Source organism: Neodiprion lecontei, chromosome 1 (assembly GCF_021901455.1).
Source record: "Neodiprion lecontei isolate iyNeoLeco1 chromosome 1, iyNeoLeco1.1, whole genome shotgun sequence".
NCBI classification, from domain to species: Eukaryota; Metazoa; Arthropoda; class Insecta; order Hymenoptera; family Diprionidae; genus Neodiprion; species Neodiprion lecontei.
In genome coordinates, this window is record NC_060260.1 from 11696643 (window position 1) to 11710843 (window position 14201).

The 14201-nt window shown below is 39.6% G+C and overlaps 1 pseudogene; it reads right to left on the reverse strand.

The window, feature by feature from the left end:
• Positions 1–170: 170 nt before the first annotated feature.
• On the reverse strand, positions 171–12230 carry LOC107223102 (annotated as a pseudogene).
• Between the last annotated feature and the right edge of the window lie 1971 nt (positions 12231–14201).

Here is a 14201-nt window from a genome sequence, read left to right on the forward strand (position 1 = left end):
CATCGAGCTGGATCTCGCTTTTCGTGTAGTGATATTGAAACATCATACGAAGTGATACGTACTTAGAGGGCACATTGAATTGTGCATATTCCCGCCTGTACACTCGTTTTTCACTCATATTGATAATTGATCGGAAAAAAGTCTGTAAATGTGTACTCCCTTTATTAATTTAGAAACTCGAGGTTCGAATAGCGACGCTGTATATACCAAATAATTCCTGACATTTTTTCACTATCACTGTCGCTCTCTCTTTTTATGACAATAGCTGTTCACCTCATAGTTGACGCGGTACGATATCACCAGATTCTACAAATGCATGAATCCCGAGGAAATATCTTACAATTATTGTGGCACATTATGATATCTAGAGAAAAAAAGTGACCGATTACCGTTATGGTAAAAATTTGTACGTTCGTGAAATTCGTAATTACAGATCGTTGGTGTGAAATGGTAACAATAATATGCTGACAAAAAAATACAGTATACAGTACAATACATGATACGTTTTATCAGGAAAGCCTATGGTTACTGTAACTATAGTTTCGTTATAACGTTTTCACTGTTACGAATGACGATGTCTGTAAAATCCTCTCTGGATTTGGGGCTTGTCCAATAGGCACTCTCGGCAATTCCTGTAAGTTTTTCCGTCATCTCCTTTCCCGTCTGTTGAAGCAATCTCGAGAAATGACCGTTCGGATTTCGCAACAGTAAATGAGGATGACCGAACTCCTGTACATAATAGATAGGCAGTAGGTAATTATTCATCAAGGTCGATTTACACTCGACAAGATTGAACAACTCGGACATGAAGCTACAAACCACAATGCGACCCTCTCTCATGACCATAACTCGATCGCTGTCCATTACGGTGTTCAGTCGATGAGCCACGGTGAGCACCGTGTAATCGGCAAACCTCCGTTTGATGGTGTTTTGGATCAAAGCATCGGAGCTGCAATGATAGAAGCCGCTCATTGATCTCATCGTTATCCACAAAGTCGTTGACAAGTCATGAAATGAGACCAGAGCAAGGTCACGCTGTCGGATAATACACAACGACGCTGGAAATGAGCCTGATACTATTTATACTGACCCATGGTCGATGTTTGCGGTAGCTTCGTCAAGAACCAGCAATCGATTGTTCTTCAGTATGGCTCTAGCCAAGCATATGAGTTGGCGCTGTCCAACACTGAAGTTTGCTCCGCCTCCAGTTACAGGGAAGTCGAGGGATCGTACTGCATCGCCAAGTTCGACTTCTCGGAGACTGTCCCACAGTTGAGCATCCGAGTATTCACCAAATGGGTCCAAGTTGTAGCGGAGACTTCCGGAGAACAAAATTGGCTCCTGAGGAATGATCGAGATTCGAGGACGCAGCTCGTGCAGTCCTATCGACTTCGTGTTTACTTCATCCAGTATTATTTCACCCTCCAGTTCATCTCCGGTCAAACGAAACAGCGCTGATATAAGCGAAGATTTTCCAGCACCGGTTCTTCCGACAATTCCAACTTTCCAGCCAGGATTTATCTTCACATTCAGGTTCTAATATTCAGTATAAGAATGAAAAAATTGGGATAAAAGACCTTTTCATGTACCTTCGACACTGCGCATGAGAAATCACGTGTACGATCCCATTGAAGAAACGTATTATGGAGTAAAGTGTGGAGTATCAGGACAAAATGTTTCCTTGGTTCTCCGGACCGAAAAGATAGAGTTTATACCTTTTTAGGAGAAATATTTTTATTGTTAGTCAAAAGATTACCTTCAGCACTAGCGGCTTGTTGCGGACATATCTCATGGAGACATCTCTGAAGACTAAACTGCCTTCAGAAGGCCAAGTGTCCGGAGGTGGTTTGTCAGTTTTGAAAGGTCCCTCGTTTGGCAGATTCGTGTACTGGAGGATCCTCTCCACTGCTGTGAATAATGAGATGACCGTGGCGCTCTGTTGCATCCCGAACTGAACCATTCCGCCCAAGGCGAGGCACTGCGAAATGGCCAGCCCAACATTGCCTCCGAGAACATTACCTACAAGTTTCAGAAGTCATAATCGGAAATCTCTTCAATAACCTTGTTCGCGGGTTTGGCGATCCGTGACGATCAGTAACAATCAATAGAAACTAACCCTTGCCCATCAGAATAAACAAGAAGCAAACGAAAGTCGTCAGACCACACAAAATCAGGTCAAGGGTGAATCCAAACGCAGTTTCTGTTGCAATGATCCAGTAACAGGCACTAGTGTGCCTATCTTGAAGACTGTCGAATAAAGACATACTGAGTTAATTCACGGTCTGGTGCTGACAATAAGTGCAAATTATAACGCTCGATGAGAGAATAAAACTGACTCATAACTTACCGAGTCCTTCAAGTCGCTTAATGTTCTGAGCCGTTCTAAGGTAGTAAATTCTTATTACATAGAACAGTCCACCTACGATAACCAGTGGTATGATCGTCAGTGGATTCACGATGCTCACCATTGCGAATACGCCCAATGTTAGGGTAAAGATCTGAAGAGCGTCAAGCATCGTTATTGGCAGCTGCTCGTCCATGGTTCCGACATCCTTTGAAAATCGGTTTAAAATCCTCCCTGCATTGTGACAAGGGAAAGTAACTAATCACTCAAGTTTCTGTACAAAGGCTGGATTTGGAAACTGAAGTCACAAAATATATGATCATTTATCGTACCGGATGGGTTAGTTTGGAAGAATCTCATGGTGGCTTGCAACAGATTAGCGAACATCGAGTTGTGTAAGTTCCGACTGGCGTTCATGCATATTCGAAAGTAAAACACGTTACGAAAGATCATACTTAGAATATAGGTTGCTATGAGTATGCAGTAAACGTAAATTGCCATGTTATTACGAAGCAGTCCATGTTCGTCCAGCCATTGAGATTCGATTGTCGAGTCTAGCTGCTGATGGTTATACCTGGTAGAATTGCGGCTGATAGCAGAATCGGAAGGAGAGCCGTTTGACAGTGTGAACGTGGCTCTGTGAGCATTTTGGTTCGTCCAATATGTTATTTAGTACTCACTTGCATTAGTTGATACTTGCGTGATAACGAAAGCTGCAGCGGCTGTAATCAGTGTACACATGTTACCACCCGCTGTAATGTGGCTCTTGTACACATGGTTTGACATTTCTCCAGTTGCTACCTCCTCCTGTTTTACATCTAATGACGAAGTCTCTGTGCTCTCTGGGAGTTCGCTTGATTCGTCGTTGCCATTCACAACTGTAGCTGGATCCTGAAAGTACTGTCATGACTTAAAAGACTTACAAAATTTATTTTCCAAGTAAAATATCGTGATCAATTAAAATAGTAGTCGATACAGCGCCTCAGTTCAGTAAGAATTTGTAATTAATCATCTGAACTCTAACCCGTGCCGATAACAGGATGGATTCTTCCATCCTCTGAAATACCGTGCAAAATACCAAACAATCGCGATGAATTACATACCTTGGAAATGACGAAAAAGGCAGATTTCGAGGGTGTGCAATTCGTCGCGATTGCATTACTATGATGAAATCAATTTTGTCTCAGATAGTTGCAGTAATGACCTCTCAACCCTCGCAGTAATACATTTTTTGGGCATTCTTACTCTTACAATAAAATACTTACTGAAAATGTGTTCTAAACACGTGTATTTGGAACGGAAAAATTCACCCTATTGTCGGCATGGGTGAAAGTTTAGATAAAAATCTAGAAGAAATAGGCAATTTTTTCAAATCGCGCCGCCGTTGGCGTGCGAAGCGTGCAGGGGGACAAAGCCCCTCTAGTATGTATAACGTAGTCCTTTATTAAAGGTGTATACACCGTTTTTTAACAGCCGAGCACCAATTTCGCTCGCAGGGGAAACACAGTAATAGATTACGACGAGGATTTTTCCACATGCTCTTCAATATTGACGTAATCATCATGTAAATCGTTTGCGTGAAAAAAATCCCACATTTCCTGCCGTTACCGTGTTGTCATGCCTAAAGCTATTCTGTATACGAATTTTCTGATTTTACCCTGTCTTCTGCGGTCTTTTCGAGAATCTCCTCATCTTCTGTGGGCGCATCAAATTCCTCTAACTTCACAGTATCCAATAGGTTTAGTCCAGAGTGAAGCAGTTCTTCATAAGTACCCTGGTACTTGACACTACCCTGAAATTGATGAGTCAATCAGACGATGTTGCTTGAATCCTTTCATCAGGTTCAATCTTCAGAACTGTTACTCAAGATTCTAAGTGAAGTAAAGTACCACTCACTCGATTGATAACGATGACACTATCAGCTTCTGGAAGAAATTGCAGCTGATGGGTGACGAGGATTCGAGTTTTGTCCCTCAAGAAACCCTGGATGCACTCCTTAAACAAGTGATTTCCCACTTTTGAATCCACAGCGCTGAGAGGATCGTCGAGTAAGTATAGATCGGCGTCTCTGTAGAGAGCTCTTGCCAGGTTAACCCGAGCCTTCTGGCCTCCGGACAGAGTCGCTCCTTTTTCCCCTGCGTAAGTCAAATCACCCTGAGGCAGCTGCTCGAAGTCTTCGTCTAGCGCGCAGACTCTAGTTACCTACGAATAATACATGGGTAAGATAGGATACATGAAAACGTGTTATTTCACCTTAGAGTTGGCGTGAGAGAAGAGAAATTTGGTACTCGAGAATGTTCGTACACTTATTTATAACAAATGACCAATCAAGTGGTAACTTATATCTATTTACCTCTTGATATCGATCTCTCTCGTAAGGTTGGCCAAATATTATGTTGTCGCGTATTGATGCGGCGAAGATCCAAGGGTCTTGGCTAGCGTATGATATGCTAATGTCGGAATGGTTAATTTCAGTTTTGGTGTTGTTTTTGGTGGTGAAAAATGACATTTTTCCAGCACCGACTGATAACTCGCCCAATAGCAGGTGAAGTAAGGACGACTTCCCGGAGCCGACGGGCCCCACAAGCATTGAAAGTGTCCGACTCTTGACCTTCGTCGAGAGATCGAACAAGGTAGGTGGTAGCTGTTCGTGAACCCAGTTAGCGGAAACCCGAATTATTTCAAACTCAACATTGCATTTACTCGAGGTGTTTCCGATACTCTGAATTTCACTGTTCGGAGCTGAAGCGATTTTCTCCACGGAACTTCCTTCATCCAACAGCAGCTGAATCAACGATTCGTATCAAAGACATTTTCATTTACAAACCTACGTGACATGACGACAGCAATTACCATTTGCTCTCCTGGTCCGGTTTCACCCAATGCATCACGGCTTTTATTGGCAGGCACAGATTGAATATCTTTTCCATGGTTGACTTCGTCCAGTAGTAAGAATTCCTGAAAATAACGTGAACAAGAATTTGCCAACCGGTCATTAGTACGGAAACAAATTGTCCTGAACTTACAGTGATCCTCCTTAAAGACACCTTTGTTTCGGAAGCTCCGATGATTGCCTTGCGAACCTTTATAGCACACAGCACCCCCAGAATTTCGAATAATGTAGTGAGTGCGAAGGTGATTTCGGCAGTGAGCTGGTTTCCCATTAAGATAAACGTCATCAGAGTCGCGAACAGAGAAACTTTCCTCGATGACGTCGTAATGCTCATGAGTATAAGCGAAAGGTAAGACGAGATGGAGATCGATTTCACCTCCAGTGAACGAATTTTTGACACTTCCTGTTCAAAAGGTTTTTCCCATGCGTACATTTTTACAACCTGCGATAGTGAAGCCACACGTTAAATCGCTCGTTTTCTTGCGTAAATCATGTGATCGCCTCTAAAAACCTCTCAACCTCTATTCCAGAAATCAGCTCGCCCATCAGCTGCACTCGTTCGTCCGTCTTCACCGCGATTTTGGATCTCAATTTTGCCGTAAGGCGGCCGACGTAGAATTGGATCGGCATCGCCTGGATAATCATCACCGCTATTCCCACCAAGGCAATCACACCGACGAATTGCCACAACACGTATCCTATCACCAAAAACTGTGACAATTCACGCACCCGCACAGTTTCATCAGACTACTCAAAGATCATGCTTTAAAAAACGTCGCCCACTCACTTGCAACGGCATGATCCAAATGTAGTGGAGGTAACTCATAACGTAGTCGAACCTCGCCACGTCGTTGCTGATCAAGTTGGCCACTCGGCCTGCAGCTATTTTGTCAACCGAGGCCAGATCGAGGCGCAGAAGCTGAAATTTGAGAACGACGTCTTTGTAGCTGAGTCTTCCAGGCTGCCAGTCATTGTTAGTTGCGAGTGAGTAAGGAGGGGTACAAAAATACGAAAGGCAAAAAAGTCGACGAGACGAAATCTCGTAACTTGAATTACCGGCAGTTGAAAAAAAAAAAAAACACAAACACCAAAAGAAGACTTTGAGAAAAATGAAAATTCAGGACGCAAAAATGTGATAATAAATTTGACCCGACATTTGTTTTGAGAATAGCCATGGTTACGAAGGGCAAAATATTGAATTGCCAAAGTACCAAAGAGTCAAAAAATCGAATTTTCAAATGTCAGACTCTTGTCTTAATAGAAAATCTACGAATTCAAATTTAGCAGTTACCACTGACCAAAGACACGAAATGTCGAAATCTTGAAACCCGTTAAAGACAGAATGCCAAAATTCCCTAATGTTGGATGACGTCAGAATTACATACATTCTCTGCAACGCCACACGCATCCGATGGCCGGTGTCTAGTGCTATGTAGCACAAGTCTACATAACTATCACAACCGTATCACGGCCTTTCGTCTTTCTGGCCTTTCTGCATTTTGCGGATCGTAATTTCGCTCTTTCTCAACTTCGATTGTAGACAGCTAATTTTTTCGGTTGTGTGGCTGTTCGATTAGCTGCTCTCAATTTTTCATTTGGGAACTTTCATTCTTCTGTATCTCCACATTCTGTGCGCCGCCAATCAGAATGCCGAATGTTCCGGATATACTTTTTCGGATAATAAAGCGGTTGGTTGAATGAGCTTTTGGGAAAATAGTTATTCTAATAGGTGATTTATCGTAAATCCCAAATTCGGTACGCTGTTCGTTCGTTGTTTTAAAATTCGCAGCTCGAAAATTTTGGGTTTTCGACCATACGATTTTATAGTCTCTTGGAATTTTCATCCTCATCCGAGAGGGTGATTAACCACTTTGTCGTTGCTGCGTGTACCGGGCTTGGTGATTGCAAAAAATTATCATATGATCTTACATTTTTATCGATTTATTTGAACACCAAGATAGACAGAGATTTGAAACTTGCAGGATCGACGCATCCCACCAGTACCAACATACCATCAAAACATGATCCAGATATACTTTTGTGACCGAGTCATTACGCTTATCGTTGTGTGGCCTTTGATAGGATTTCACAGGGTTTCGAATAAGAGAACCACTCACCTTTCGGTATATCATGGGACAGCACGCGACCCTGACGCGCATTCCGATTTCCTGATTTCGCAACATGGCGTGCTGAGTAATGAAAACGTTGCTCAGAATGAGAAGGATCAGGATGGTTGCGTAGAGAACAACCTGGCTTCGGGTCATGGGGTTTTCGCCTGGATTGAAGTAGCTGATCACCCAGCCCTAGACCACGGGCTGCAGAGGCTGTAGCACCACTGACAGCACGAAGAGACACAGTCCTTGCACCATGTAAGGAACCCACAAGACTCGAAACAGAGCCCAAGCCAGACTTGGCTGTCTCTTCGGCTTCTTCTTCTTACTGCCTTCTCCAAGCCTAGGAATTTCCTTCACTTTCGCCAACTCCTTCTTCCACTCTCTAAATTCAAGTAAGCTTTGAAGAAGTGTAAAACCCAGGAATAAAAGTCATTGACTGTACCTACCGTTCGAGACGGTCACCGAGGTCCCTTGGACTCGTCGGATTTTAAGGGATCGTACAAATCTGTGATCTGCAAATCACGCTTCGCTCCTTTTAAGATCGGCAACGTCCAACTAAAATTCGATACATTTTGTCGTGAGGAGTCAGGTACGTATTTCGTCTGAATCAGGAGTCTCGAACTTCAGGTTTACTGTATTTATAACGATTTCCGAAAAGCTGTTATTATGCCCAAGGTCATCATCTCGTTTTTGCACTATTTTATTCATCGATTTCTAATGAACAACAATTCAAATCGAAAACCTATTTTCAGCTCAACTATCCATGAATTGCGTTTGCCAGTAAGAATATTTTTATACCTCTCGCTAAGAGAAGCTCTAAAATAAGATGAAGCATTATTATTATTAATATTTGTTAATCGCTCGAAAACATTCAATGTATAGAACTCGAAAACATCTCGAACCCCCGAACTCGGTACGGTGTAAGATATTACAGGTTCGGCGCCCACCGAGCGTGTTTTCGGATGAAAAATAGGATGGCAGCCAGGGAAGAACTCGGTATCTACGGAACCGAAAAACAGAATGCCGAATCGCAACTGGATCGCGGGACGAGTACTAAGGACGTCGTGGTTAGTCAGTGGCCATGCGGGACCCAAATGACGCAAAAACTAACACATGGAAACTGAGGCCCTGATCGCCGACCAACTTCCCAAGGCAAGGTGGAAGCTATCATTGTTGCTCCTGCAGGTACTGCGGTTCGGTATTTTACGAAATATCGACTACAGTTGTTACGCGATAGATGGTGAACATTCCGATGCGCGACTACCGGAACATAATCTATCTACGCCTAGCCAAGATGGTGATTAGTCTATTTTAAAGTCCGTACATGTCGATTATGCACTTACTCTCCACTATATCCCATGCAAGAAATGAGAGGAGGTTGAAGGAATCGATATTGTTGAGGGGTTGAATGGAGGAAGGAGTCAAGAGGCTGGTTAGTTGCTGTTTAACAGTAAAGGGAGCATTCTGCTGATTCGACGTGTGAGGCGAGGCAGCGAGGTTATGATAAGAGGAGCATGTAGGATGTAAGGTAGCTGTTTGGAAAAGGAATCCGAGGCCTGGAGGACATAACACAGCGATTTGCTGGTCATAATCGTTTCTGAAGAATCCAACGGTAGAAGAAATGGCAGATGTTCGGACACATTTTGTTACGATTTTATAATATCAGTAATAACTTGGGCAAATCATATTAGACCAAAGGTGAGTGCAATTTTCGTATTATTATAAGACGTGGATTTTGCGCCGGGTGCATAATAATGAAGAGTACGGCGCCGAATAACGCGCTTCGCTACTCCTACCTGTTTTGTAACGGGAAGTGATAATATTAGTCATTTCTCATTCGTGATAATCGTATGTTAGTTTCCAATAACATTTATTCTCTAGCGAATTTTCATTTCAGAGTCTTTTGAAATCCAGAAAAGCTCATTAGAATCAATCGATTCCACTCCACCTTGGCTTGTTGTGTTTAGCCAACAGATTTTTCCAATTTCATCGTAGAATTGATTTTCTTCCCAATGCTCAGTTGAATACTGCTCTTTGTTGATTTCAATTAATGTCCATGTAATATTAGAAAATTGAATATTGGACAGCAAAACGTTATGAAAAAATTGTGACCTGTTGAAGTTGTGGAAAATAGTTGACTAAACGAAATAAGTCAAGGTAGAATGAGATCGAATTTTCTTAATCTTAAAACACTTTGAAATGAGAAATTCATATCAAAGCTATTGCTTTCGATACCTTGAGATTTTTTTTGGGAGACTTGAAGGGAATTCTCTCAGCTCCCGAGTAGACGAATGTCATTGATATCGAGTATGCGATTATTGCGCATGGAATGAATTGGAGAAGTACTTGTTAAAATGTATTATAAACTACCCCAAATCGATCAAATCAACTTTCTCAGGTGTAGTCGGACGATTGCTCATTTTGTATAACGAGTTATTAGTTGAAGGCAATGCTCGAGGAACATGGAATGGCACCGTCGTCGCACATGTTTTCAAAAATTAAAGTAGATTAGATGTTGTTAATTAATAATCAGTTTCCATGACAAATGCAATCGCTAGGATATTTGATAACCTGAAAGGTGAAGTGGTTGGCGATAACAGCAGATGAGATATTCTTTCAATGGCACAACAAAGCATGGCCTTTCATAAATTTGATCATTGAATTCTGAGTGAGAAGATGAAGCAATTTCTGAATCAATCGGACCAGTGAAATAGATCTCCGATTATAATAAGAAAAAAGACTGAGTAAAGGTTCAGAATTTACAATCTGATTAATTTCAAAATTCAACTGGCATTCGCCAAAAAACTTTTCTTGGCCCAATATTATTTTCCACTCTTATAAACGACTTACCTAGGTATGTGAATAAGGCTGAATTACATAGGCTTATGACTTGAAAATTGCTCTGGAGATTGATAACAATATGAACTTATTTTATCTTCAACTTGATGTTGATGAAATTGTAAAATGATGAAAAAATGTCTCGTTTTCTATTTTTGTATCAGCATAACTCAATTCTTCAGTATAATTGTAGGTACCAAAATCATATGCATATTTGTGATCGTATACTTAATAAAAGACTTAGGTATTATTTTCGATTCTTAATTGAAATTTGTTAAACATATCAATGATATTATTTTAAAAGCCACTAAAAGATAATCATTTCTAAATAGAAATTCTCGGAACTTGAAAAATTCTACTACTATTCCGACTCTTCACATTTTGCCAGTGAAATCAGTAATAACGTATACATCATAAATTTAGATTCCATTTCACGATAATGAGAAAATAAAGTAAATTGTTGTTTACGGACACGGAACCAATGAATAAGAGATATCATGATTATTCAAACGCATCTGAGGAATATGATCTTCCGTCGATTAATATTTATTTTGAACATCGGGATGCTGTAATTGTTTACAAAACTGTTAACTACTTACCTCATATAAAGCCATGATTGGCTTTTTGGCTGCTAAAGTTTCTAATTTTTTTTTCAGTATGTTAAAAGATTGTTTTCGAAAAACCAACTTTGAATACTACTTGTACATTTTTTGTTATATTGAATGTATTTTTTTTTCTCTTGTTATCTATGGTAAGTGCAAACTGTCAAACTATTCGAGTAAATGTGAAATTTTTATTCCATCTCCTTCATAATTCATGCAATAATGGGTTAATTGCAATATAAGCAACATAGAACTCCAAAATCTGATTGAACGTACTAATATTCATATTGCACTAAGAAGCAGAAATCCTAACTTTGTGGAGTGAGATCCTACAAATTGTTCAATGACGGTTGGTAACTGACTAATAAACAATTATGCGTCAACAATTGATTTTGATATTGATGAAGAATTTTCTGACAGGCTTTCAAAAGGATTAATTCCGATGTGTAAATAATAGTAATGCAATCACTTGATTGGATAATTTACACTCTATATTTATGTGATGGTTATCTATATTCATATAAGTATCAGTCGTTGCTCAAAGACTGGATCAGTACTAATGAATATATGTGATTAAGGGCTGTACCGGTACGAGTAGTTGAAATTTAAGAAAAAAAATTCCGCACAAAATTCATTAACGGCAATCATGTACTTTTTTAAACCCATTGTTATCATAATTTTCTCACCCGAAACATGACGCGTTCAAGAAACTCGCTGTTTCCTCTGGACTCTTCAGGCTGTGTTTCATCTTGTTCTCCATGTTTCATTTATTGCACGTCCGCTTCACGAGGCAGTTTTGACATTTATTCTCTTTTAGACGTAATATATTTCATCATCGTCATATGCCGGAAACATAAAGCAGGAATTCGTTGAAGAATGGAAATATCGAATCAGTCAATTCATTATTATAATCATTAATTTTCTTCCCTTGAATTATTCAATAACCTTAGTTCCAGTCAAAGCACAAATGATTAAACGAACAAGCTTATCGAATTTTATTCACATTTTTTCTTTTCAGTTTCAATCGTTGAGAGATTAACATTCAGAATTATCCACAAAATAGGTAAAATAATATATACAAACTTCGAGACTTCGTTTCTGTTTAGAAGAAAACTATACGTAAATCTTAGATTCGCAAGCTCTTCGAATATTTAACGTAAAGTTGTGATTGCGTCTTGAACAGCCTTCAAAGAGAATAGAAATAAGATTTTAAGAAAAGAGGCTTGAGAACGTGTTACGCTCACACTTGTACTGTAAGTAAGTCATCGTATTACAAATGCATCTTAGACATATTTTATCGTTTCATTTGAGATAAGATATCCTTTCATTTCCGATGTACCTCACATACTGATTAGAAAACTTACCATCAAAAACGGCTGGCATCTGAATATAAATAAGTCGAGGTTATCGTTCATCAGTTATCTCGAGTCAGACGGTATAAGTGATTTTTGTTTCAAGCATTTATTCTGCTAATTTCGTTGATTATTCTCTGAAGTATTTTTCGGTGATAAGGTTTGTTACTTTATTGCTCTGACGTCACGTTGCATTTCTGTTGTCAGTATGACTTAGTTACGAAATTAAACGAAGCCAAATTCAATCAACGAATATCATTGTCAGTAATTTATGTATCTTCCTATGTGATGGAAGAAACATACGTCTTCTGGGTTTTCTAACGAAAAATAAAGTTCCAAAGGGTGATGCAAATATCATAAATTATTCCGTGAATGTACCAGGCAAAAAACTAAAAAATTTTTTCCCGACGTTATTTTTATCAGCGGTCAATTTTTTCGAGGTAAGGCCTCTCATAATACAATGGAACATTGTCCGAATCGTCAGTTTCAAAGATCTCAAGTAATCAACAGAGAGCCTCCGAACTCCCAGTAATCATTCCTGGTCACATTAAATTTTTCGCAATTCTCGACAAGCCTGATGTAAAAGTAAAGTCTCAAGTTCTTCGAGCATCGCTTTAGGCAGATGCTCGTCTGTCATTTTGACGTTGTCATGCAACTGGTTGTTAATCGTCCATTCACAGCGATTAGAAATACAAGTAGTCCAGTAGAATTAGGAAAAAGGGTGGTTGTGATTGGTGGGAAACCAATTTTTTGTGGAATGGGTTCCTTTTACATATAGAAACATATTCTGAAGTTGCGCCATATCAAGCTTTTCCGCACAATTATTTAGAGACGTTTAAATATTCCAATTTCGGGATTTTCTCCTTTTTTAGACCATTTTTCCTCTATTACTCGTAAAGTATCGACCCTACGAGAAAAATGTATAGAAGCAAACTTGTTCAAAATCAAATTTTACACACGGATACGTTGTTTAAAAAAATTTAAAAAAATTTTTTCATCGCCAAATTAACGATTTTCGATGATTTTTTTATCGAAAAAAGTACTTTTTTCACACGTATTTTGCAAACAATTGAAATCGAACAATCTTTCTCTGGAGGGTCAGAAAGAGTACATCAAACCTTCATGAAAAAGCATGCGCAGCCCGATCGCTGTGCGCTCGATAGTTTTTTCCGAATATCATTGTTAATTAAGCCCGATTCGAGAGTTGCGTTATCGTAATTGTTAACGTGAGCCAAAATGAGGCCTTCTGAGTTGCTGCCGATTTTTTTTACAGATACCTGGGACCTCCCCCTAACGTGTCCAACAAGTTTTACCATCCTATTGCAATTATTATGAACTAGGGAATTTTCCGAAAAATGACTCAAATTTGACCTTAGCAACAAATGCTAATAAGTTCGTCAATTATTGTTGGAATCGAATTCGGGAAAGTGGAACAGTTAGAGCAAAAGAAGACGCAACTTTTGAAACAAGACTCATGGTAATCGGACAGTTTGTTTGTTAACTAGAACACTTCAAAGTCGAAGTGACTTTGTTAATTAACAAATTACGATTTCGACATTTTACGAACGCTATTGTCTTCTTTAATATCAGTACTTGATATGCCAAACAATGTTTTTCAAGCTTCTAACTGATTTCATATCGAAAATCAAGTGAACAACTTAGCTTGTTGAGGCAAAAAGTGCGCGGCAGACCGTCGGGCGCCGTGGTGGGGGGAGAAACTCGCCGCAGCCGGCAGCCGCAAAAATCGAATTCACTGTTTCAATAACGTGCGCGCGTTTTTTTTCGACAATATCTCGGGTTCTAATTGACGTATTTTGATGATTTTTTTTTTAAATCGATATGCCGAGTCGTGAGTAACACGAATATCGAATCACATTCAACAAATTCTTTTATTTAAACACTCAAAATCGGACGGAAGTATAAATCTCGGTTTTTTTCGTTGCTAATCATTAGTTTATTCATGAAAATTTAGATTTCCATGCTGAGTATTCGTTCACTTTATTATTCATCATTATGATAAAATGAACAAAATACTCCCAAATTTAAAAAATTTAATAA